The sequence below is a fragment of the Aplidium turbinatum genome, chromosome 7 (assembly GCF_918807975.1).
Source record: "Aplidium turbinatum chromosome 7, kaAplTurb1.1, whole genome shotgun sequence".
Lineage (NCBI taxonomy): Eukaryota > Metazoa > Chordata > Ascidiacea > Aplousobranchia > Polyclinidae > Aplidium > Aplidium turbinatum.
In genome coordinates, this window is record NC_137478.1 from 19,215,101 (window position 1) to 19,238,943 (window position 23,843).

Here is a 23,843-nt window from a genome sequence, read left to right on the forward strand (position 1 = left end):
AGTTTCAGGCAAATTTGAAATTATTCGTCACTGTTGGACTTATTCTTTTATATTCTTTAACTGGAATTAAACAAAATAAGCGAAACATAAATTGAAGCTATCAAAAACGTCAAAGATGTTGCTTTCCTCCTCGTCTTGTCCCGTTTCATCTTCATACGATCATTCCTCTTCTTCAGTACCAACATCGACGTTTTGCAGAAGTGAAAAAAAGTCTTCATTCTTAAGTTTTTCATCTAGCCTCTGGAGTATGTCGTTCATACTAATTATTAATTGATACGAAAAAGATGTGAAACTATCTTTGTATTTCAAGCATACTTACTATGGGTCTGCTACTATTCGGTGAGTTCGATTCGGTGAGTTCCTAACCTATAAACCCTAACCCTAAAACGGCAATGATAATTAGGCTACACTACCTAATAATTTTAAAAAAAATTGAAAAAATCCCTCGTTAAGGGATCGGACTCACTAAAACGGGCCATTCCGACTTACTATACTATCACATTCAACACCATGACATCCACCACACGAAGAAACACATGCCATTCCATAGTTACGACATACGACATTCCATAGTTCGACTAGTTACGACAGGTGCAAGTTTTCGTTCCACATGGATTTTTCGTTGATTTCTTACATCTGCATCTAATTACTTTAGTCAATGCTTCTGGTGCTATATGCATATATCCGTCATTATTGGGACAAGTTCGTTGTTGCTATTGTTTCTCCATCCCCATTCACAAACATTAAATTTAAATTCTTCACCAAGTAAAAACGTAGCCCATGGAAGTAGGCTGCTCTTTGGCTTGGTGTTTGCTTTTCCTGTGTAATTATTTTCTTTCTCCAGGAACGCTTCAATAAAGCCTGGAGCATCAAAGAAGCCAACCTAAGTATTAAAGATATCAAAGAAGATCTTCTTTTTCTCCATGCATGGTCAGGATACGACACAATGTCATCGATATTTGGAAAAGGGAAAAGAAGTTTGGTTACGAGTTTGCGAAAATCAGAAACGTTGAAAGAGAATTCTGCAATTATCAGCAATGTCTGGAGTTCCCAAAATAAGGTCAGAGAAGCATCTATAGCTGCATTCAAGATCTGGTATGGTGACAATGAAGATTCAACGCTTACTACACTCAGGTAGCCTGTGTATTTTTACTTAGGGATTATATAATAATGTTTACACTTTTAAGATTTTGTCCAATTCTAGATACCCTGTATGTAATATTTATCCTTGTTTACTTTTAGACATGGCAAATACATGCATATGGCATGCAAAGGGATAACATCATGAGTGCCAGTCTTCCAATGATGCAGTAACATAATAACTACATCAGTATCATCAGCAACGACATTTACTGGACCTTTTCGAAGAGAAGCATAATCAAGGGATTTCGCTACAATGGAACTGTCAGCATCATCAGAGCAGTTGTGAACTTCAACTTCGGATTGTCTCAGCAGGGTAGAAACAAACTTGATGAATTCAGCCTTGTTTTCGATGCAGATGAGGTAGCGATCTTGAGCAAAAGGAAGTAAATTGCTCGGATCTATTTTCACAAACGTGCTCTGTGGAACGGAATTTCGGCGCAAGTGCTCGTAACTTTTAGTACTTTCGTCATCATAGCCATCAAACACAACAACAGTATGAGTATAATGGTTTTGGATATATTTCACATACGAATTTCAAACTTCCGAAAACTTCATTCCTTTTTTTCAGCAAACTTTATGTAGTAATGCACCACCGTCGATAATAGAAGTCACTTGCTTGTTGATTTCCTCCAAGGCACAGGCTTTCTCATCATGCCTTCCTTGAACATCGACATTGGCTCTGAAGTCAACTCGAATTCGAAAAATTGCTCAAGGCTTTCCTCTCTTTCAGCAGCAGCAATCATCCTATTGAACATAACTTTCGAACCAATACCACTTGCACCACTTTTTGTTTTGTTTACTTCCATTAAGGATTCTAATGGCTTGATCAATCTTTGCGTTTGATTGATGCGTTAGTAACTGCTACCCCATCTAAACCTTTCTGGATATTTTGACCAATTTGCTTCGCTTGTTCACAATATTGACGTCATCTTTTCCAGCGATGGACACTAGACCGTTTGAAAGAGAAGATAGGTTTACATCTGGTACCAAGAATGATTGCTTCGGTGTTAACCAGGCCAGAAATCTTTGTAATCCATCTTTTTTCTTGAAGCATCCAACTCTTCATGCTGGTTGCTTCATAGAAACTGAGCCTTGCTTAGTTGCGTCATTGCTTCATGAATACTTGCCAAGTGACTCACACTCAAAACCCAAAGATGTTGAACACTTTTCTGTCATACTTTTTCCTTCCGTCAATCCTCCACGCGACTTATTTGAGCGCATACGAGTTTGCTCAATCGCAAGATCTGTCCAAATTCCAGTGAAGCTTTTTGCTGTCCTCTTTACTGTGTGCTGCTCGGTTTGGAATTGATCGCACAACCATAGATGAAAAGAGAATTCTGCAGGTATCTGCAATATCTGGAGTCATGGTGTTGAATCAGTGCCGGTCTTTGGGGTGTGCGAACCGTGCGATCGCACAGGGCCCGCAAATTAGGGGGCCCGCAATTTACTCAGAAAATGCAGTAATTTTTGTCATGTCCAATGGAAAAAATTCAATTCGATGCCCAAGTAAGTACCGGTATCCTTGAAGTCAGTTGCGGCTTTAGGGTGAGGCAAGTGCTGAAATTGTCACGTCGGGCCACCTTTACATGCTTTTAGGCCCCCCACGACATTTCACCATGTGCCAAATAGTTAACACGGCAGTGTGACAACAGAATTTCGTTTTGTGACAATTGCATTTAAATAGAATATGCATACATGTTACTTTCTATACAAAACCATTGTTATTATGCCAATGCCATATATATGATATGTAGTTTTAAAACTAATCATTTAAAGGGCCCGGATTTTAAAACGCCATGTATCAAATCACTTAATATTCTAGGAATTCAGGAAACTTCACTCTTGTGAAAATTTAAATGCATGTTACTTCCAGTATTAAACTATCATTATCATGCCCTATGCATGTAATTTTTAAAATCTAATATTGAGGGGCCCAGGTTTTTTCAAAACGCCATGTAGGCTACCAAATGTTTAACATTGCTCAGTGACAACAGAAACCAAAATTTTCAATCTTGTGGCAACTGTGTTTAGATACAGTATGTTACTTCCAGTACAATACGGTACTAAAATGTCATTGTTATGCCATGAGTTGAAAAATAACATTTAAGGGGCCCGGATCTTTTCAAATTGTTTCAAGTTGATTACTCTGTAGTACCCAGCCTAAACAATTTTTAAATCTTAATATAGGCTACTTGTTATTGTATTTAGATATGTACAGTTTGTGCAGTAGGCTAGATTGTACACTTATTCATTGCTTGGATTTTTTTCACTGAATTGTAATATAATCCTGTGATTGATTGATGATATATGAAGACACTGCTCTGGTTGAAACAATTGGGAAATGTTACCTGAATTGCTGCCTCATAAGCAAGAAGAAGAAGATTGATGATATACCAATGTAATTTTTGTACCAGCAAAGGTTGTTGAACTCAATAATAGAGTACCATTAGTGGTTTATCCATTAGCTATACTTAATCACTGTAAAAGTGGAGCAAAGAAAAAAAGGATTTAAAAAAAGAGTTGTTGAGCAATTATATATACAAAGCATTCTTCTATTTCTAAGTTTTTAAAATACTAGTTGCATTAAATGCAGTAATGACACCAGTGAATCTACTTCTTTGACAACATCTTAAATGATGTCACTACTGGTGGTAACAGATTAATTCCACTAAATTCTGAGGTCAGCTTTGCCTTATTCAAACTTCAGCTGCTTGCAATGATGTTAGATCAATAGCAGAAATGCTCAATTTCCTCTAAATGTGATGTGCTGGCTAATTTTTACCCAAATGACCTAAACGCCAAGTCTGCTCGAAGAGCTAGTGTGCGTACAAAATGTCTATTCAGTTAAATTTGGTGTTGATGATAAGAAATCCCAGATATATAAATATTTACTCAAATGACCCTGGCCATAGCATTTTTGCATGTATTTTACTTTTACACAGGGTTGAGAAAAACCCGGGTTTTTTTGGGTTTTATTGGGTTTTTTTAAAAAAGATGCAAAAAAAGGTAGATTTATGCTTATTTCACCTCAAAACTACTTTTTACGAATGAAGTGCCTTTCACTGCTTTCACTCACAGTACAATAGTATAATACATGCTTGCATAACTCAATAAAATAATGCACTAGGGTTGTTGTTGCTTGAATGTTGCATCATCCATTCATTTCAAGATCAAGTTGGATGTTGCATCATCCACTGATTTCTATACCTAGTTGATGCTACCGTGGTAGAAATCACATTATTGCATCATTTGCTTTAGATTTGAAGGCAAGGAGCATTTATGCCATCATGTTTAAATATTTTTTATCATTTATATATATATTATATATAGTAATGGATGAGCAATTGAGCGATTGCGTGGCCAATGGGCATTTAGGCAAATGCTCTGAAACAGCCATGCGTTAGAATCATGAATCTGTAATTGGTAAATAGCCTCCTAAATTGCATTTCACATCATAGGGGAGACCAGGGCAATATGAACCACAAAAATTCGGGATGCTCTCATTCGCCACCTAATTGATGTAGAATTATGAAATTTTCAGGTTGCATAGTCTTTAACATTATCTATAACATATCACAAGCACAATTCACTAACTTCTCCAAAATTTGAATTATTACAGTTTTTCATGAAAAAATGGCCTGGGGTATTATGAACCTTGGTGGGGCATTATGCACCAATATAAACAACTTTCCATAAAATGCTTCAAAGCAGTGATTGTCAACCCGGAAATTAGTAGAGTGGGGTTAAGAAGATTTTTAGGAAGTTTTTGCCTTTCAGGTCTGACTATTTGCATTCTTTGAATAGGAAAAGCTGAAGTTATGAGGTTCCAATGCAGTCAGCAAGTCTTAACTTGCATAGTAATCTACACAACTGGTCTCCCAACAACAATAGTTGTGTGGTTGCATGCAAAAACTTAGCAATGGATTCAGACAAAAAACTCATGACCAACCACTGGTAAAGAAAGCTAGCACACAAAATTTATTTTTACACTTTTTAAAGACATGCAGATTATGAAATCACAACAGTTCACTTAGTCACATAGGTTAATGTTCGGTTTACTTAATCAGTTAACTTCATGTTCAGTGTTGAAGTGGCATTCAAATCGGATTGAGCCAAATGTTCTGGTTGTCTGCTCTGTGTAGGTGGGATAAGGGAGAACCTGCTTAATTTGGCTAGTTTCTACATATTTCCACATCACCAGATGGGGGCTTTTTGAAAGTGAATTTTCACTTTTGCGGTAGAAACCATCTGGTTCATAATACCCCGGCTAGAGTGTTCTTATTCAAGCTATTGCCTAACAAAACGAAATCAACATAAAGCTTAAAATCAGTTTGTATCAGTATTTCATACATATAACCTATCCCTGAATAAAAATCTAGATTTCTAGAGTCCCTGTACTAACCATGCCAAGCCTATTAAAATGGAAATCTGAATTTACTTTTGACCTCTAAAACTACATTTTTCCAGTTCTACTGAGAACAAAGAAGTGCTGACCAAAAATGATGGTACCAAAAAAAGCATGGTGATCCTGTGACTAAAATATGCAAATGAGATCTTAGGATTTCCAACAGTTTTCCAGAAAATGGCCTGGTTCATAATACCCCATGGTTCGTAATACCCCGGTCTCCATACAGACTACAGTAGAGTAGGCCTAGTACTTTCACCAGTTTAACTATAAGGCTTTCTTGCATAAATGAGTTTTAATGTAGTATACACAAAGTGGCATTACTTGATTTTTGTGCACTGTACAATATCCACTGCGTTTTCAGTTTATTCTTGGAAATTTACTTCACAATCACATCCTTAAGTCCTAATTTAAAGTTTGTTTTAAGTGCCTTGTAGTGTTTTTGTTCATTTTTTTAATGTTCTAATAAAAACTGGACAAATATGATGTTTTGGGTTTTTTTATGGGTTTTTTTAAGTGGGTTTTTTCAAAAAAACCACCCGGGTTTTTTTGGGTCGGGTAAAATACCGACAACCCTGATTTTACATCATTCACTATATAGCCCTAATGAACTACATGGCATGCTTAGTGTGCGCTATACCATAACCTTAAAATTGTTTTACAACATGTCTTTACTCTGAGCTACTAGATGTGGCATGTAAATAGCAAGTGCAGTGGTTTTCATTTTTTTATTATGTTATATATGATACTTCATATTTAACTTATTGAGATATACATCTCAATGTGCTTTTTTCCTTGGATTGAGTAGCTGTATTTATTTTTCAATATGTTTGTATAACATGAGGTATTTCACCGCAAGTATTAAGATGCATGATTGCATGGTTTACGTACTTGATGCATGATGTCTTCAATAATAACACCTTCACTCGTCTTCAAAATTTCCCCTTGTTGTCTTGCCTGTTGTGGCTTAGTTTCATGTACGAATCCATTTCTAGCCTGCTTGATTATGTTTTAACTTGCATTTGCAGGAATGAGGCAAGCAATTTAATTAAATGATGCTCTGCCACTGTATAGAAACTGACTCTGACAGAGAATATTGCCCATCTTCAGTTGCAGGGTTACTTTGAGTTTGGCAGCCAGCAGTTTTAGTAAAAACTTTTTCTGAAGTGAACCTGCTGGACATTTTGCAAGCATTTCAAACAACTTCAATCTAGGTACCTACTTCTGAGTTCAGATGGATTCCGATCAATTTAAGCATAATAAGGAGGCCTTGCTGGTTGCTGCACAGGTACATTTGGTTGGGTTTGTTTCTTTTGCATTATTATATTTCATGCTTAAATATTCCCATTAAACAATATGCACACATTTCATGAAAGTTGCGCATTGTGTTTTTGATGTATTTTCATTCATGCTTTGTACCCATATTTATGCAACCAAGTAAAAGTAAACCGATTTTCTTAAATCAAATTGGATCAGTGGTGTAGCCAAGTGGGAGTTGGGAAAAATAGCAACAAGAAAACATAAAGACTTAGCTTTATTTCTGAAAAATGCCCAAGAAAATATAATCTTATCCTTTTGCTATGCCACCGGACAGCACCATTTTACAGTAATATTCATACCCAAATTTTTGTTGAACATGCTCTCAGAATGCACCAAATTCAAAGTTATTTTTCAAAATTTTCTGGGGGAGCCCCCCCAGACCCCCCACCGCTGGGTGTCGCCTTCGGCGAGCACGCCGTCAGGCTTCGCCTGCCGGCCGTCAACACCCCCTTCCCGTTTCTAAATACGTTACTGAATTGGATCATTGTCCTTGGGGCCCGCAAAACATATTCCGCACAGGGCCCGCAATACCCTAAGACCAGCACTGGTTGAATGTATTACTTTAGTAAGTATGCTTGAAATACAAAGATAGTTTCACATCTTTTTCGTATCTAAGTAATAATTAGTATGAACGACATACTCCAGAGACTAGACGAAAAACTTAAGAATGAAGACTTTTTTTCACTTCTGCAAAACGTCGATGTTGGTACCGAAGAAGAGGAATACTCGTACAATGAAGATGAAACGGAACAAGACGAGGAGGAAAGCAACATCTTTGACGTTTTTGATGATGATGATAGCTTTAGTTTATGTTTTGCTTACTTTGTTCAATTCTTGTCAAAGAATACAGAAGAATAAGTCCAACAGTGACGAATAATTTCAAATTTGCCTGAACTTCATAGATTTATCCTGTTGCTTAATCGGTAATAACTCTTTTTCTGTACATTTTCAGGGTTCTGGTTAATAGAAAAAGTTGTTCCCCTTGAAAAAAGCTAAAAAATGATGTATAATATGTCCTATTTTGAAAAACTTGAAAATTTCATATGTTGGACCCAAAAGGGGTTGTGACGTCATTTTGAAAAAAGGGCCCAAAAAGTGGTTTCCCATCATCCGATTGATGGGGATTTTTTTCTGAGCCATTTGCATAGTATGGGGAAGGTCTGAGCAAAGTATCAGCTTGATAAAAAAAATTTCCCACAAAAAACTTCCCCCGACTGCACTAGTAGTCCAGACCATTGAGAAGTTTTTTAGTTGTAATTCGCTGAAACTTGAAACATAAAAATTTAGTGTCCCTCAAGAGTCCATATTAAGACCACTTCTCTTTTTACTATACATAAATGATCTATCTAACTGTGTTTATTGTGTTCCTAGATTATTTGCTGATGACACTTGTCTTGTCATTAAAGCCGATAATATATAAAGTCTTCAAAGTTTAAATAATCTTGAACTGAAAGGAATTCAACGTTGGATCACTGCCAATTCACTCACCATAAATGCTTCTAAGTCTAACTGTTTAATAATTGCACCCAAGACCAACCAAATATCTAGTAGCCTAATATAGAATATCCAGCACCCGTGGCTCAGTGGTTATCGGCTCTGGTGCTGGTAGCCCTGGCTTCGATTCCAGGTCAGGTCATACCAAAAACTTTAAAAAGGGTACCGATTGTGTTCTTTCTTGCATAACGCAATGAGGATAAATCGGGTAATAATCTGGTGACGTATCACCCTCTTCCAATCTACATTGAGCCAGCATGGAAACAGTACAGCTCATAAAATCACATGGAACCCTGTCAAGTAACCATTGTTGATGCGCAATCTGCTGCAAGCGGAGATAGCGAATGATTATAATGTAGAAGTATTTTACGGCAGTACTCAGCTAAAAAAACGTTGACACTGCTAAATACCTTGGTATCTTTATTGACAAGAATCTCTCTTTTCTTCCTCATATTGATGCTCTATCTTCCAAACTTTTCAAATCTGTTGGCACTTGGCATACTCTCTAAATTGAAACATTGTTTATCAACCAAAGCTATGCTTCAGCTGTACTATTCTCTGGTGCATCCTTACCTAATATACGGACTGACTATTTGGGGTCGTCATACAAAACACGTATTGGAAAGCTTGGTGTTTTGCGAAATAAGGCAGTCAATGCTGTTGCGAAAGGCAAATGAGATGACCATGTCACACCCTTTCATAAACAACTCAATATCCTAAAGTTAAAAGATCTGTACAACTTTAAAATTGCTAGATTTATGTACCAGTTTAGTTTTAATTGATTACCCGGCACTTTTCAAAACTACTTTAAAAAGTGCTACGAAATTCACAACTTTACTATCGTACTCGGACCAACCTAGATTACTATTATCGATACACAACCACTAAACTACAACGCTCTATAAAATACTCTGTGCAAAATATTTGGAATAATATATCAGTTGAAATTCGCAAATCCTCCTGCACAACTTTTAAAAAAATGTACAAAAAGAAAATTATTGACTCATATTAGGCAAATGCTGAATCAACCTACTAATCAGACTTGCAACTGTAACATAGGCTAGGTTGGCCTACCTAAAAAAGTTTTTAATTTTTTATCGTCTTGGACAGCTTCACCGTTATTTATTTATTATTATTTCTTTGTCTCAATTATCCAATTATCATTGATGAGTTGAGGGTGGCTGCTTGACTTGAAGACTTTGAACGGTCACTTCGCAGCCTCCCGCTTTATTCGTTTTTTTTTATTTTTTTTAATCTTTTCAAAAAAAATTTTGTACATTGTGTTTTAATTTATTGTACATCTTTTTCGCAGCGGCCAATAAACAACTATCTATCTATTAAAAGTTGCCATGCATGAAGGTGTGAATGCTCACAAAGTTTCTTGTAATGTGCCAACTGAACTTATACTTAACATTACAATATGTCAAGCTACTAACAAAATGTATTTTCAGGATTTTATGCATATAAAAATAGAAATAAAAATTGCACTGTTTTGTTAACCTGTTCATAAATATTGTGTTCATCACGGCAAAGATGACAGCATTTAAACCAGATTATACAACAGAACGTGATGATATCCATGTCGATAAAACAAAAGCATGCTGGAGATTGAGGCATGACTTAAAGAAATGCATCTTTGAAAGTGACTGTATTAAAATAGATAAACGTCCAGTACGTGAATGTTTTGAAGACAGAGCAGCTAATGTGTCTTCCGAGTGCCGAAATCTCCAGTACACTTATCAACAATGCCGCAGATCTATTGTGGATATGAGAACAAGGTTTCGTGGGCGGAAAGGAGATGATGGCTGATAATAGCCATTTCATATTTTGCCTCACTATGTTTATGTTGTGTGCAGTTGGGTGTTTATAAAGTATGTTTACAATTTAAAACGTCTATTATGAAGACAGGTTATGTAAAGATCTTGACTAAATTTGCATTAATTAATGTTTTATTGATTTTTTTTACTTCATTTCAATACACCTCTATATGGCGACATTACGTGTTAAGTACAGCAAGACGACACTCGGTTTTTTGCTATATTTGCTGTGGCATGGCCTCATTAATAGTTAGTTGTTAGTAGGCTACACATCTTCCCGTTTTGCGAGGGTTGGTTGGACGTTAGCAAACTTCGATTTCGATTGATAGCGGCTTTCCACACACTCCTATTTTCAACGTTGATCCCTACAAGGTTCTTTCGGAGGTCACTCCGAATACGGTGGCAATGGCATTAGCAATCCTTTGTTCCAAGTCTGTCATTTCCCTTATGTTTATCTTACAGAAACAACCAGTGCAGAAAATAGGTTCCCAAACTTTTTCGCAGTGAGCCAATTAAATTCAAAATTTTATCAGCGTCGGCGGACTGACTGTTTTGCCTATTGAAAATAGCATAACAGTAGCTGGCTAGGCTACTTTTTGTTTTACGTCTCATTTTCCAGATGACGGGGTCTGGCAAGGCACATCCTCGGTTTCCATTCATTACGATGTACTTTTTGTAAGCTCCGTTTGTATATTTCCTTTGCTCAGTAGCATACCGTAGTACTTCAATGTGACTTATCTTAAGACCTAAGTAGATTCATCGATAGCCTATATTTTCTCACAAAGTCGAAATTCCACTGCTGTTTTTTCTGTGGTAATCGTGTTGCCTTGATTCAAGCGTTTGTGTTTTTTTCTGAATTGTTTAATAAAGGCCATTACAGTATTGAACTTCAGACATTAAGTGTCAATTGTCATCGTGTTGACGTTAGCCTACATTTTTTTCAACAAGAATAAAAGCAACGAATTTGTAGGCTATCATGGTTGCATTAAATGTTTTGAGCTGAAGTTGGCTTACTTTCCTTGACGTGACATTGAATTCCTTTTTAATGTTTAAATTTCAACAGCGTATCGATATGAAAAAATAATCTTTTAAGTGAAAATCGTCCAATATCACTCGCCTACACTTGCAGCAAAATTGTGATTGTTGCTCACTATTTTGTTTACAAAAATTGTAGTAGGTAGACAGGGATGGATCCAGCCTCTAATTTTTTTTTGGGAGGGGGGGAGTGCTGTTGAAATCTATTTTCATGCAAGGAGGTCCATCAGTGTGGCACTGTCAAAATGTGTCTCTGCTGTATTTGGCATACTGATAAGCATTCATGTTGTTCATACAGATGTTCTTGTTTAATATTAATAAAGACCTGAAAACGGAGAAAGTGTGCATGAAAAATCAAGTCTAAAAAACAAAATAAATTTGTGATGAATGAGCTGTATTGCTTGAATGTTCATTTGTAGTTGAAGAAGATGAGTCCGGTTGAGATGAGTTGTTGTTATTAGAAGATGATCTATTGTTGCTATCAGATTCCGGAATTTGGTGTTGCTTTTATTGTTGCTACCAGATATCGGAATTTGGTGCATGAAGCCGAGGCCGCTTTCGGGAATATGACAAATTATTGGTTGCAGGCATACTTACGCTACATATTGCCTATGTTAATTTTCTACTAACTTAAACCCTAACTTTTAAATATTTTTCATGTGAATCAAAATCTGAAAACCAAATAAATATCATGATTTAAAGTTGTTATAGAAAGAAAAGATTAATACGTATTCCTAAAATAATACATTCAATAGTGACAATCACATAATTGACACCCCCACCACCTCCCTCCTCTTCCCCCACTCCCGCGTGTCGCGGCATTTTGAAAATTTTTGGAGAGTGCGCACCCTCCACACCCCCCTTGGATCCATCCTTGGGCCTAGAGTCGTATGGTGTGCACATTCCATACGGTGTTTCAACCAGTGTTTAAAATTGTCTCCACGAGTCCACATGCATGTAGCCATATCCGCCACAGATTTTGGTGTGGCTGGGCATTTCTTGACCAGGTGATCGACGCCCTGAGTGTTGGATTTGCATTTCGCAGTGTGGGCATCTAGGGCTGCTCAAAGTAGGCTACCCCGTCTATATAGTGTGTGGGCGTGTTTGCTGATGACCCTGTCAGCTGATTGTTGTGTTGATCGTCAGCACTCTGTTTGTTGTGTGGAATCTTGGAAGAGCCGTTATTGGGTCGCTGATGAAGGCTACCCCCCTTGACAAGTCTGCGTGCCTGTATTGGTTCCAATCATCATTATCATTAAGTTCTTCCTCTTGTCGAGGGTTGGAGGCAATGAGACGCCAAGTTTCTCTGTTGTGACATTTTTCTACTGCAGTTTTGTAATTAAGTCCTGACCAGTCTTCAATATCATTAGCCCAAATTTTTTGTGGTCTGCCCCTATTTCGTTTACCGTTCATTTTTCCTTCTAGTAGTTGTCTTGGAATAGAATTATTGCGAATCATGTGGCCAAAATATTTCAATTTTCTTGACCTAATTGTTTGTAGAATTTCCATGTTGGTTTATATTCTGGATAGCACATCTTTGTTTCAATTGTTTGTGATTTTATCCTTTCATGAAATTTTAAGCATTCTTCCATAAATCCACATTTCAAATGCCTCAAGTCGTTTAACAAATTGTGATGACAGATTGACAGTGTCCTTGTTTCTGCATTATAAAGTAACGTACAATTGGTATTGTATAGTATTGTGAAGTAATTAGTATTGTAAAGTAGAATTGGTTCCAATCAGAATTTCTTTTTCTCTTCTAAAAATCCCCACTCTGCAGCAATTGTTTCCGTTTCCTGAACTTCGTTATATTCATCCGATTGATGTCAGCCCGCCCCGTATATTTGTATTGTTCGTAAGCTAGTGGCCTATTCGTCCGACCCTATAGACACGTGTTTCGCCCATGAGACTGGGCTCATCAGTATCGCACCGTATGTGTTCATATGTTTTATTCGCATCAACAGCGCACGGGTACAAAGGATTGACACGGAAGCTACACCGTTATGGTTAGCGAATCGCAACTACTCGCTGTAACTCTTATCTTTGTGGAAAGAAAAGAGCCAACAAAACCAGCAGGCGCCAGGGCAGAGGACATTGTGAAGAAAGGGGCGTTCTTCCCGGCTATCAGCACAAGGCTGAGCACTCACTAGAACAGCGAGCAGTTGCGATTCGCTAACCATAACGGTGTAGATTCCACGCTAGCCATTCAGACCATCCAATCAACAGTATGTTTCTCGGCAGCCGATTTGTAGCAAGAATTGACAGCGATAGACACGTGTTTCGCCCATGAGGCTGGGCTCATCAGTATCGCATCGTATGTTCAACTGTTTTATTCGCATCAACAGCCCACGGGTAGGCTACAAAGGATTGACACGGCGAGAGAGCACAAACAAACATAGCTAGGTCGAAGACTTTAAGAAACCGGCCTGCCACACCCCGCGGCGGCGGGGAGCGGCGTGATTTAGGGGTGGCGATGCACCCGGAGGGGTAAGTCCACCAGCTTAGGTCGCGGGGGGCAGACTGGGGAGTCGAGGTACCTGTGGATCGAAAACGTTACATGACCCGTCCACACATTTACAATGGCTGATCGGGCCAGAGAGACAGGCTCTTTTTGCATAGCCCAGAAAGATGATCTGCGACGGGCCGGGCGACTCGTCGCGTGTGGACGCTGGAGCCGGCAGTAATTGACCGCCGGGCGGAGCCCACGTCTCCTTCACGCGTCCTCGGCGCAGGTACTTTGACTCTTATATCCGGTCTGCCAGTAGGCAGAGCGGATAAAATTGGGTCCACCACGAGGAAGAGAGTCGAACTATTTAAGGATAATTTGGCTCTCGTCGCAGACAAAATTCAAATAAAAATGAGGAGCAGAGGCTCGATTAATCAATAGAAACAAAAAAATATAGGTGGGACTGTAATAAATACCAGTGCCGGTCTTAGGGTTTTTCGGGCCCTGTGCGGAATATGCTTTTGCGGGCCCCAATGACAATAATCCAATTCAGTGGCGTAGCTAGGTACTTTGAAAGGGGAGGGGCGGCGGTGGCGGTGTGATCGCCAAAGACGACTACCAGCGACGGGGGGTCTGGGGGGCCTCCCCCAGAAAATTTTGAAAAATTACTTTGAGTTTGGGACATTCTGAGAGCATGTTCAACAAAAATTTAGGTATGAATATTACTGTGAAATGGTGCTGTCTGGTGGCATAGCAAAAGGATAAGATTATCCTTTCTTTGGCATTTTTCGGAAATAAAGCTATGTCTCTACAGTATGTTGAGTCTGGATGCAACCTATTTCGTCCCCTGAAATCGTGTAACAAAATTAAATTTCGACTTATTTCGTCCCCTGAAAAGATCGAGAAATTCTGAAATGTTTGCGGCAACTCCGATCAGCGATTTCGGCTATGTCGTTTTTTTTTCTCGATCTTTTCAGGGTACGAAATATTCAGGCGACGAAATAGGTTGAATTCGTTGAGTCTCTATGTTTTTTTGTTGCGAATTCCTTTGCTGAATTCACTTGTTGAATTTTTCCTTTGAAAATGACAAAATTACTGCATTTCCTGAGTAAATTGCGGGCCCCCTAATTTGTGGGCCCTGTGCGATCGCACGGTTTGCACATCCCAAAGACCGGCACTGTAAATACTCACTGGAGAAGAGCAAGCTTTGATTCGGCGAGCACGGATGTGTACTGACCAGACGTTGAGGCTGGTTTTTTTTTCGCGCAACGCTCAGAGTTCAAGATGGATACCACTACATCTTGCAGGTTTACAATTTTCCATATGAAATACATACAAAGATCATCAGTAGATCATTATGATCTCATCAGATGCATAGATCATCAGTATCGCACCGTAATAACTGTGGAATTAAAACAGTCAAAGTATTTAATGACCTCACAATTGCTTCTAAATAATATCTTTCAATGATATTTCAACACAAAAGTAGGTTCGGTGGTGAGTTGTTGTTAAAAATCGCATTTCCGCCTTTTTCCTGTTTAAATAAATTTCTTTGAATTTTCGAAATTTACTCCAATAACTGTGGAATTAAAACAGTCAAAGTATTCAATGATCTCACAATTGCTTCTAAACAATTTCTTTCAATGATATTTCAACATAAGAAAATGTACGGTATTGAGTCATAGCTAAAAATTGTATTTCTGCCTTTTTCCTGTTTCAATGAATTCTCTTTAAACTTTCGAAATTTACTCCAATAACTCTAGAATTAAAACAGTCAAAATATTTAATAACATCACAATTGCTTCTAAATAATATTTTTCAATGATACTTCAACATAAGAAAATGTTCGGTATTGCGTTATGGCTAAAAATCGCATTTCTGCCTTTTTCCTGTTTAAATAAATTCCTTTAAATTTTCGAAATTTACTCCAATAACTGTGGAATTAAAACAGTCAAAGTATTTAATGATCTCACAATTGCTTCTAAATAATATCTTTCAATGATATTTCAACATAAGAAAATGTTCGGTATTGAGTTGTGGCTAAACATCGCATTTCCGCCTTTTTCCTATTTCAATATATTCCATTAAATTTCAAAATTTACTCCAATAACTGTGGAATTAAAACAGTCAAAGTATTTACTGACCTCACAATTGCTTCTAAACAATATCTTTCAATGATACTTCAACATAAGAAAATGTTCGGTATTGCGTTATGGCTAAAAATCGCATTTCTGCCTTTTTCCTGTTTAAATAAATTCCTTTAAATTTTCGAAATTTACTCCAATAACTGTGGAATTAAAACAGTCAAAGTATTTAATGATCTCACAATTGCTTCTAAATAATATCTTTCAATGATATTTCAACATAAGAAAATGTTCGGTATTGAGTTGTGGCTAAACATCGCATTTCCGCCTTTTTCCTATTTCAATATATTCCATTAAATTTCAAAATTTACTCCAATAACTGTGGAATTAAAACAGTCAAAGTATTTACTGACCTCACAATTGCTTCTAAACAATATCTTTCAATGATATTTCAACATAAGAAAGTGTTCGGTGGTGGGTTGTTGTTAAAAATCGCATTTCCGCCTTTTTACTGTTTAAATAAATTCCTTTAAATTTTCGAAATTTACTCGAATAACTGTGGAATTAAAACAGTCAAAGTATTTAATGATCTCACAATTGCTTCTAAATAATATCTTTCAATGATATTTCAACATAAGAAAATGTTCGGTATTGAGATGTGGCTAAAAATTGCATTTCTGCCTTTTTTCTATTTCAATAAATTCCATTAAATTTCGAAATTTACTCGAATAACTGTGGAATTAAAACAGTCAAAGTATTTAATGACCTCACAATTGCTTCTTAACAATATCTTTCAATGATATTTCAACATAATGGTGTATTGTCGGCAGAAATAGCGATTTAACACCGATGTAGAAAACGTGGAAATGCGATCTTGGCGTCCATATTGTTTCACATAGCGATAACTCCAGCATGAAAGAATGAAATGTTGCAACATTTGCATTTTGCTTCTAAAAAATAAGAATGCAGTCCTAAATGACAATTTTGTGAATATACTTTATGTCAAAAAGCAAATATATGAGATTTTATATAAGCTTATAAGTACAGTATTTTTATGTGGTTGAGTTTTTTGCTTACTCAAAAGCCAACCTAATGTGGCGCATTTGAAAGTGTTGTTTCTCATAATAAATTAAACTCGTTGTTTAACTTCTACTTGTAGCCTACTTTACTATCGTTTCAACTTTACAAAATGTTTTCTCTTGAGCTGTTGGCAGTTGGTGTGGTAGTGACTGGTTATGACAACCATTCTTTTGTACTGTACACTGTAATAACACTGCACATGCCAAATTTGTGTTTTCACTATTGCATTTAGTGCATGCTTGCGTCAACAGAAGAAAAAAATTGAATCTAACTGCGACAAAAGAAAATAAATGTACCGTAATTAAAGAAATCCACTGCCAACAAACATTCCATCTACTGCAAGTAGAGACTGGGTAAGAAGTCTTCTTATAGAGCAAGTTAGTAACCTCATTCCTAAATCCAAAGCTTTACGTTGGAAAGCAAAACGAGTCGTTGGAATAATTTGGTACGAGAATTATCAGTTAACAGAAATTGCACAAGAAATGTGCAAAAGTATTTTTGACACACCTAGCAACATTCTGGCTTGGTCATGCTGCGCAGCGGTTCTCTGCTGTGGAAATTTATCAGAAGAAAAACAAGCTTTTTGCGTCATTTGCCGACAGTGGTTCCACGAATCATGTTTGCCAGGAGAAGTATCTTTTACAGGAATCTATTTTGCATGCGCTAATCCAATAACTGATGTAATTCTTTTTCTTCTTCGTTAGCTATATTGTTCGTTTATAAGAAGTTATTTTTCTTATGATAAATGTAAGCTATGACTTTAAATGTGTGACTTCAAAATTTTTTGATTGATGTTGGATATCAAAAAGATTTCGGCCCATGGATATGAATTCAAACGGATCCCTCGAAACGTTATTGTGACACGCTGCGCATGAGACAAATATTATTTACAAGCAATTGAATTATAGTCGGCTGCAGTGGCCGAGTGGTTAGCGCGTTGGGCTCGCAGTCGAGAGCCTGCATGTTCGACTCCAGCCACCCGCACTTGCTGTTGTTTCTCTGGGCAAGAAACTTTACGATAATTGCCTCTACCCAGTGATCGATTTCGAGTAATGGGTAGTCCCAAATTTAAGTGATAAGTAGAGTAGACAATCGGAAACAGACATTGCCGTCGGCTGCAGCGTGGGTCAGGTGTACGTCGGAAGGCGTACACCGACGCATAGCGCTCAAGTCCGCTTTCCCGCAATGCAGGATAAAGATAATAAAACAAAACAAAAAACCTTTGATCGCACTTTTGTTTGTAAAGTTAAGTTAACCGAACAATTTCTTATGTTGAAATATCATTGAAAGATATTGTTTAGAAGCGATTGTGAGGTCATTAAATACTTTGACTGTTTTAATTCCACAGTCATTCGAGTAAATTTCGAAAATTTAAAGGAATTTATTTAAAAAGGAAAAAGGCGGAAATGCGATTTTTAACAACAACCCACCACCGAACCTACTTTTGTGTTGAAATATCATTGAAAGATATTGTTTAGGAACAATTGTGAGGTCATTAAATACTTTGACTGTTTTAATTCCACAGTTATTCGAGTAAATTTCGAAACTTTAAAGGAATTTATTTAAAAAGGAAAAAGGCGGAAATGCGATTTTTAACAACAACTCACCACCGAACACTTTTATGTTGAAATATCATTGAAAGATATTGCTTAGAAGAAATTGTGAGGTCAGTAAATACTTTGACTGTTTTAATTCCACAGTTATTGGAGTAAATTTTGAAATTTAAAGGAATTTATTTAAAAAGGAAAAAGGCGGAAATGCGATTTTTAGTCACAGCGCAAGACACAACATTTTCTTATGTTGAAATATCATTGAAAGATATTATTTAGAAGCAATTGTGATGTTATTAAATACTCGGACTGTTTTAATTCTAGAGTTATTGGAGTAAATTTCGAAAGTTTAAAGAGAGTTCATTGAAAAACGGAAAAGGCAGAAATGCGACTTTTAGCTATAGGCCTAACTCAATACCGAACATTTTCTTATGTTGAAATATCATTGAAAAATATTGTTTAGAAGCAATTGTGAAATCATTAAATACTTTGACTGTTTTAGTTCCACAGTTATTGGGATAAAATTTCGAAAATTTAAAGGAATATATTTAAACAGGAAAAAGAGGGAAATGCGAACGACAACCCACCACCGAACCTACTTAGTACTTTTATGTTGAAATATCAATGAAAGATACCGGTATTGTTTAGAAGCAATTGTGAGGTCATTAAATGCTTTGACTGTTTTAATTCTAGAGTTATTGGAGTAAATTTTGAAAGTTTAAAGTAAATTTATTGAAACACGGAAAAAGCGGAAATGCGGATTTTGGCCACAACTCAATACCGAACATTTTCTTATGTTGAAATATCATTAAAAGATATTATTTACAAGCAGTTTTAATGCTATTAAATATTTTAATTGCTTTAATTCCACAGTTATTGGAGTAAACTTTGAAAATTTGAAAGAGTTCTTTAATATAAGAAAAAAGCGAAAGTGCAAATTTGAGGGCAACACTAAAAGGCGGAAATGCGGAAACACGGAAATAAGCCGAAATAACTTTAGAATTAAAACAGTCATAGTATTTAATGATTTCACAATTGCTTCTAAATAATATCTTTCAATGATATTTCAACATAAGAAAATGTTCGATATTGACTTAGGCTAGGCCTATAGCTAAAAGTCGCTTTTCCGCCTTTTCCGTGTTTCAATTAAGGATTGTAGATCATAGGGATGCGAAACTTCATCCGCTTTTGGCTTATCCGCAACACTAGAAGGGTTACGTTTTTTTGTAATTTACAAAATATTTTACTTTTTATGGGTTATATAAGAAGAGTGAAGTTGGTTTTAAAATAATTTAAAGTTTTTAGTTGAAAGCAAGCCAGCAGTAAAGCGTAAAAAAAATGTCAAATTGGCAATTGACCCTTCTAATGTTGAAGGAACAACGGAGTTGCGCGTCCAGTAATGTACCGTCCCTAGTTTCAATGAACTCTCTTTAAACTTTCGAAATTTACTCCAATAACTCTAGAATTAAAACAGTCAAAGTATTTAATAACATCACAATTGCTTCTAAATAATATTTTTCAATGATATTTCAACATAAGAAAATGTTGTGTCTTGCGTTGTGACTAAAAATCGCATTTCCGCCTTTTTCCTTTTTAAATAAATTCCTTTCAATTTTCAAAATTTACTCCAATAACTTTAGAATTAAAACAGTCAAAGTATTTACTGACCTCACAATTGCTTCTAAATAATACCTTTTAATGATATTTCAACATAAGAAAATGTTTGGTATTGGGTTGTTGTTAAAAATCGCATTTCCGCCTTTTTCCTGTTTGAATATATTCCATTAAATTTTCGAATTTTACTCCAATAACTCTAGAATTAAAACAGTCCAAGTATTTAATGACCTCACAATTGCTTCTAAACAATATCTTTCAATGATATTTCAACACAAAAGTAGGTTCGGTGGTGGGTTGTTGTTAAAAATCGCATTTCCACCTTTTTCCTTTTTAAATAAATTCCTTTGAATTTTCGAAATTTACTCGAATGACTGTGGAATTAAAACAGTTAAAGTATCTAATGACCTCACAATTGCTTCTAAACAATATCTTTCAATGATATTTCAACATAAAAGTAGGTTTGGTGGTGAGTTGTTGTTAAAAATCGCATTTCCGCATTTTTTCTGTTTAAATAAATTCCTTTTCAGTTTCGAAATTTACTCCAATAACTCTAGAATTAAAACAGTCAAAATATTTAACAACATCACAATTGCTTCTAAATAATATTTTTCAATGATATTTCAACATAAGAAAATGTTCGGTATTGCGTTATGGCTAAAAATCGCATTTCTGCATTTTTACTGTTTGAATAAATTCCTTTAAATTTTCGAAATTTACTCCAATAACTGTGGAATTAAAACAGTCAAAGTATTTAATGATCTCACAATTGCTTCTAAATAATATGTTTCAATGATATTTCAACATAAGAAAATGTTCGGTATTGAGTTGTGGCTAAACATCGCATTTCCGCATTTTTCCTGTTTCAATATATTCCATTAAATTTCGAAATTTACTCCAATAACTGTGAAATTGAAACAGTCAACTATTTACTGACCTCACAATTACTTCTAAACAATACTTTTCAATGATATTTCCACATAAGAAAATGTTCGGTATTGGGTTGTTGCTAAAAATCGCATTTCCGCCTTTTTCCTGTTTAAATAAATTCCTTTAAATTTTCGAAATTTACTCCAATAACTGTGGAGTTAAAACAGTCAAAGTATTTAATGATCTCACAATTTCTTCTAAATAATATCTTTTAATAATATTTCAACATAAGAAAATGTTCGGTATTGAGATGTGGCTAAAAATTGCATTTCCGACTTTTTCCTATTTCAATATATTCCTTCAAATTTCGAAATTTACTCCAATAACTGTGGAATTAAAACAGTCAAAGTATTTAATGACATCACAATTGCTTCTAAACAATATCTTTCAATGATATTTCAACATAAAAGTAGGTTCGGTGGTGAGTTGTTGTTAAAAATCGCATTTCCGCCTTTTTCCTGTTTAAATAAATTCCTTTAAGTTTTCGAAATTTACTCCAATAACTCTAGAATTAAAACAGTCAAAGTATTTACTGCCCTCACAATTGCTTCTAAGCAATATCTTTCAATGATATTTCAACACAAAAGTAGGTTCGGTGGTGGGTTGTTGTTAAAAATCGCATTTCCGCCTTTTTAAATGAATTCCTTTAAATTTTCGAAATTTACTCGAATGACTGTGGACTTAAAACAGTCAAAGTTTTTAATGACCTCACAATCGCTTCTAAACAATATCTTTCAATGATATTTCAACATAAAAGTAGGTTCGGTGGTGAGTTTTTGCTAAAAATCGCATTTCCGCCTTTTTCCATGTTGCAAGATTTCATTCTTTCATGATGAAGTTATAGCTATGTTAAACAGTAGCCTATGGGGGTGCAACCTAGTTCGTACCCTGAACAGTTCGTACCCTCAGTTCGTACCCTGAAAAGATCGAGAGAAAAAATTCAAAAAGCCGAAGTCGCTGATCGCAGTTTAATAGCACAAAGCCGCAGTCGCTGATCGGAGTTTCCGCAAACAACTCGAGGGTTAGGAATTTAGGGTTAGCGGAAACTGCGGAAAAATGAAACTGCGGAAAAATATTTGCGGAAACTGCAATCAGCGAAGGTTACGGTTAGAGCATAGATTAGTCTATGGTTAGGGTTAGCGGAAAAATGTTTGCGGAAACTGCGATGAGCGAGGGTTAGCGTTAGGGTAAGGGTTACGGGTAGGGTTAGCGGAAACTGCGATCAGCGACTTCGGTTTTGTGCTATCTTTCTCTCGATCTTTTCAGGGAGAAAATGTTTGTGGAAACTGCGATCAGCAAATACCGCTTTTTTTAATTTTTTCTCTCAATCTTTTTAGGGTACGAACTGAGGGTACGAACTGTTCAGGGTATGAACTAGGTTGCATCCAGCCTATGGACGCCAAGATCGTATTTCCGCGTTTTTTTACATCGGCATTAAATCGCTACTTCTGCGGATAATACGCCATTTCACACCCGGCTTATTTCCGCGTTCCGCATTTCCGCCTTTTAGTATTGCCCCAAATTTGAGCCACAAGTCAACAGCGAAGTATTTCTTATGTTGAAATATCATTGAAAGATATTGTTTGAAAGCAATTTTGAGGTCATTAAATTGTTTGATTCTTTTAATACCATAATTATTATTAAAAGTGTGATTTGGAAGCAATTGTGATGTCAATGATAGCTTTTGGTTGTTTTAAACCTTTCAAGGTTTTGCCACCTTTTCCCGTTCGTTAACGTGCTGGTAGGTTTATATCGATTTTTGTAGTTAGTATCTTTTTCGTCCCGGACGCGTTAATGACGAAAAATAAAATGATTGATTGATTGAATTGCATTTTGTTTGAAGTATGGTATTGTTTCCAAATTCGAATAGAGAGAAAATGCACAATTACATTTCTTTTTTTTGTGGCAGTTCAATTCAATTTTTTTTTTACTGTTAACGCAAGCATGCACTAAATGAAATGGTGAAAACACAAATTTGGCATGTGCAGTGTTATTACAGTGTACAGTACAAAAGAATGGTTGTCATAACCAGTCATTACCACACCAACTGCCAACAGTTCAAGAGAAGACATTTTATAAAGTTGAACCGATAGTAAAGTACAAGTAGAGTTAAACAACGACTTTAATTTATTATGACAAAACAACTCTTCCAAATGCGTCACATTAGGCAGGCTTTTGAGTAAGCAATAAATACAACCAAATAAAAATATACAGTAAAATTCGCCTATAGTGACACCTGAAGGGACCGTGGAAAAAGTGTCACTATAGGCGAAGTGTCACTATAGACCAGTGGTTCTTAAACGTTTTGAGACACGCCTCCCTTTTTCAATTTTAACAAAATTTGCGCCCCACCTTTTTTCGATTTCAAAAAACATCAGGCCTACGCAGAACAGCAATTCGTTTCCAGGTAAGTTGTATTAATGCGAAGGATGTAACTGTTTTTTGGTTACCAATTGTTTAATTCGATGATTAGTAGCAGATAATGCACATCTTAGATCGTTTTCACAGTCAAGTTTGTGTCTAGATTTAGTCTTTATGTTTACGGAAGTAGAAAAAACATATCCGCACAAGTGGATGAAAATGGAAGAAGTGTGCGTATAGCCACAGTGTGGTTATATTTTATTATATTTATATTTAAGTGTAAGGATGGTTTGTTTATAAGTTGAATTAAGATGTAGACTGTCTAACTGCCTGATGAAATTTCTATCTATCTAATTTATCTAGTTTGGCTATCTGACTCCATGAAATAATTTCCACACAATTATTGTTATTCGAATTATAATTTTAAGTTATTAGAAGGTGTTCATATAATATTGTAGGTCTCTAACACAATTTGAATTTATACATTACAGAATAGTGAAATTGCAGAACAGGGAAACATTATTGAAATTACGGAACAGGGAAACATTATTACAAATCATTACA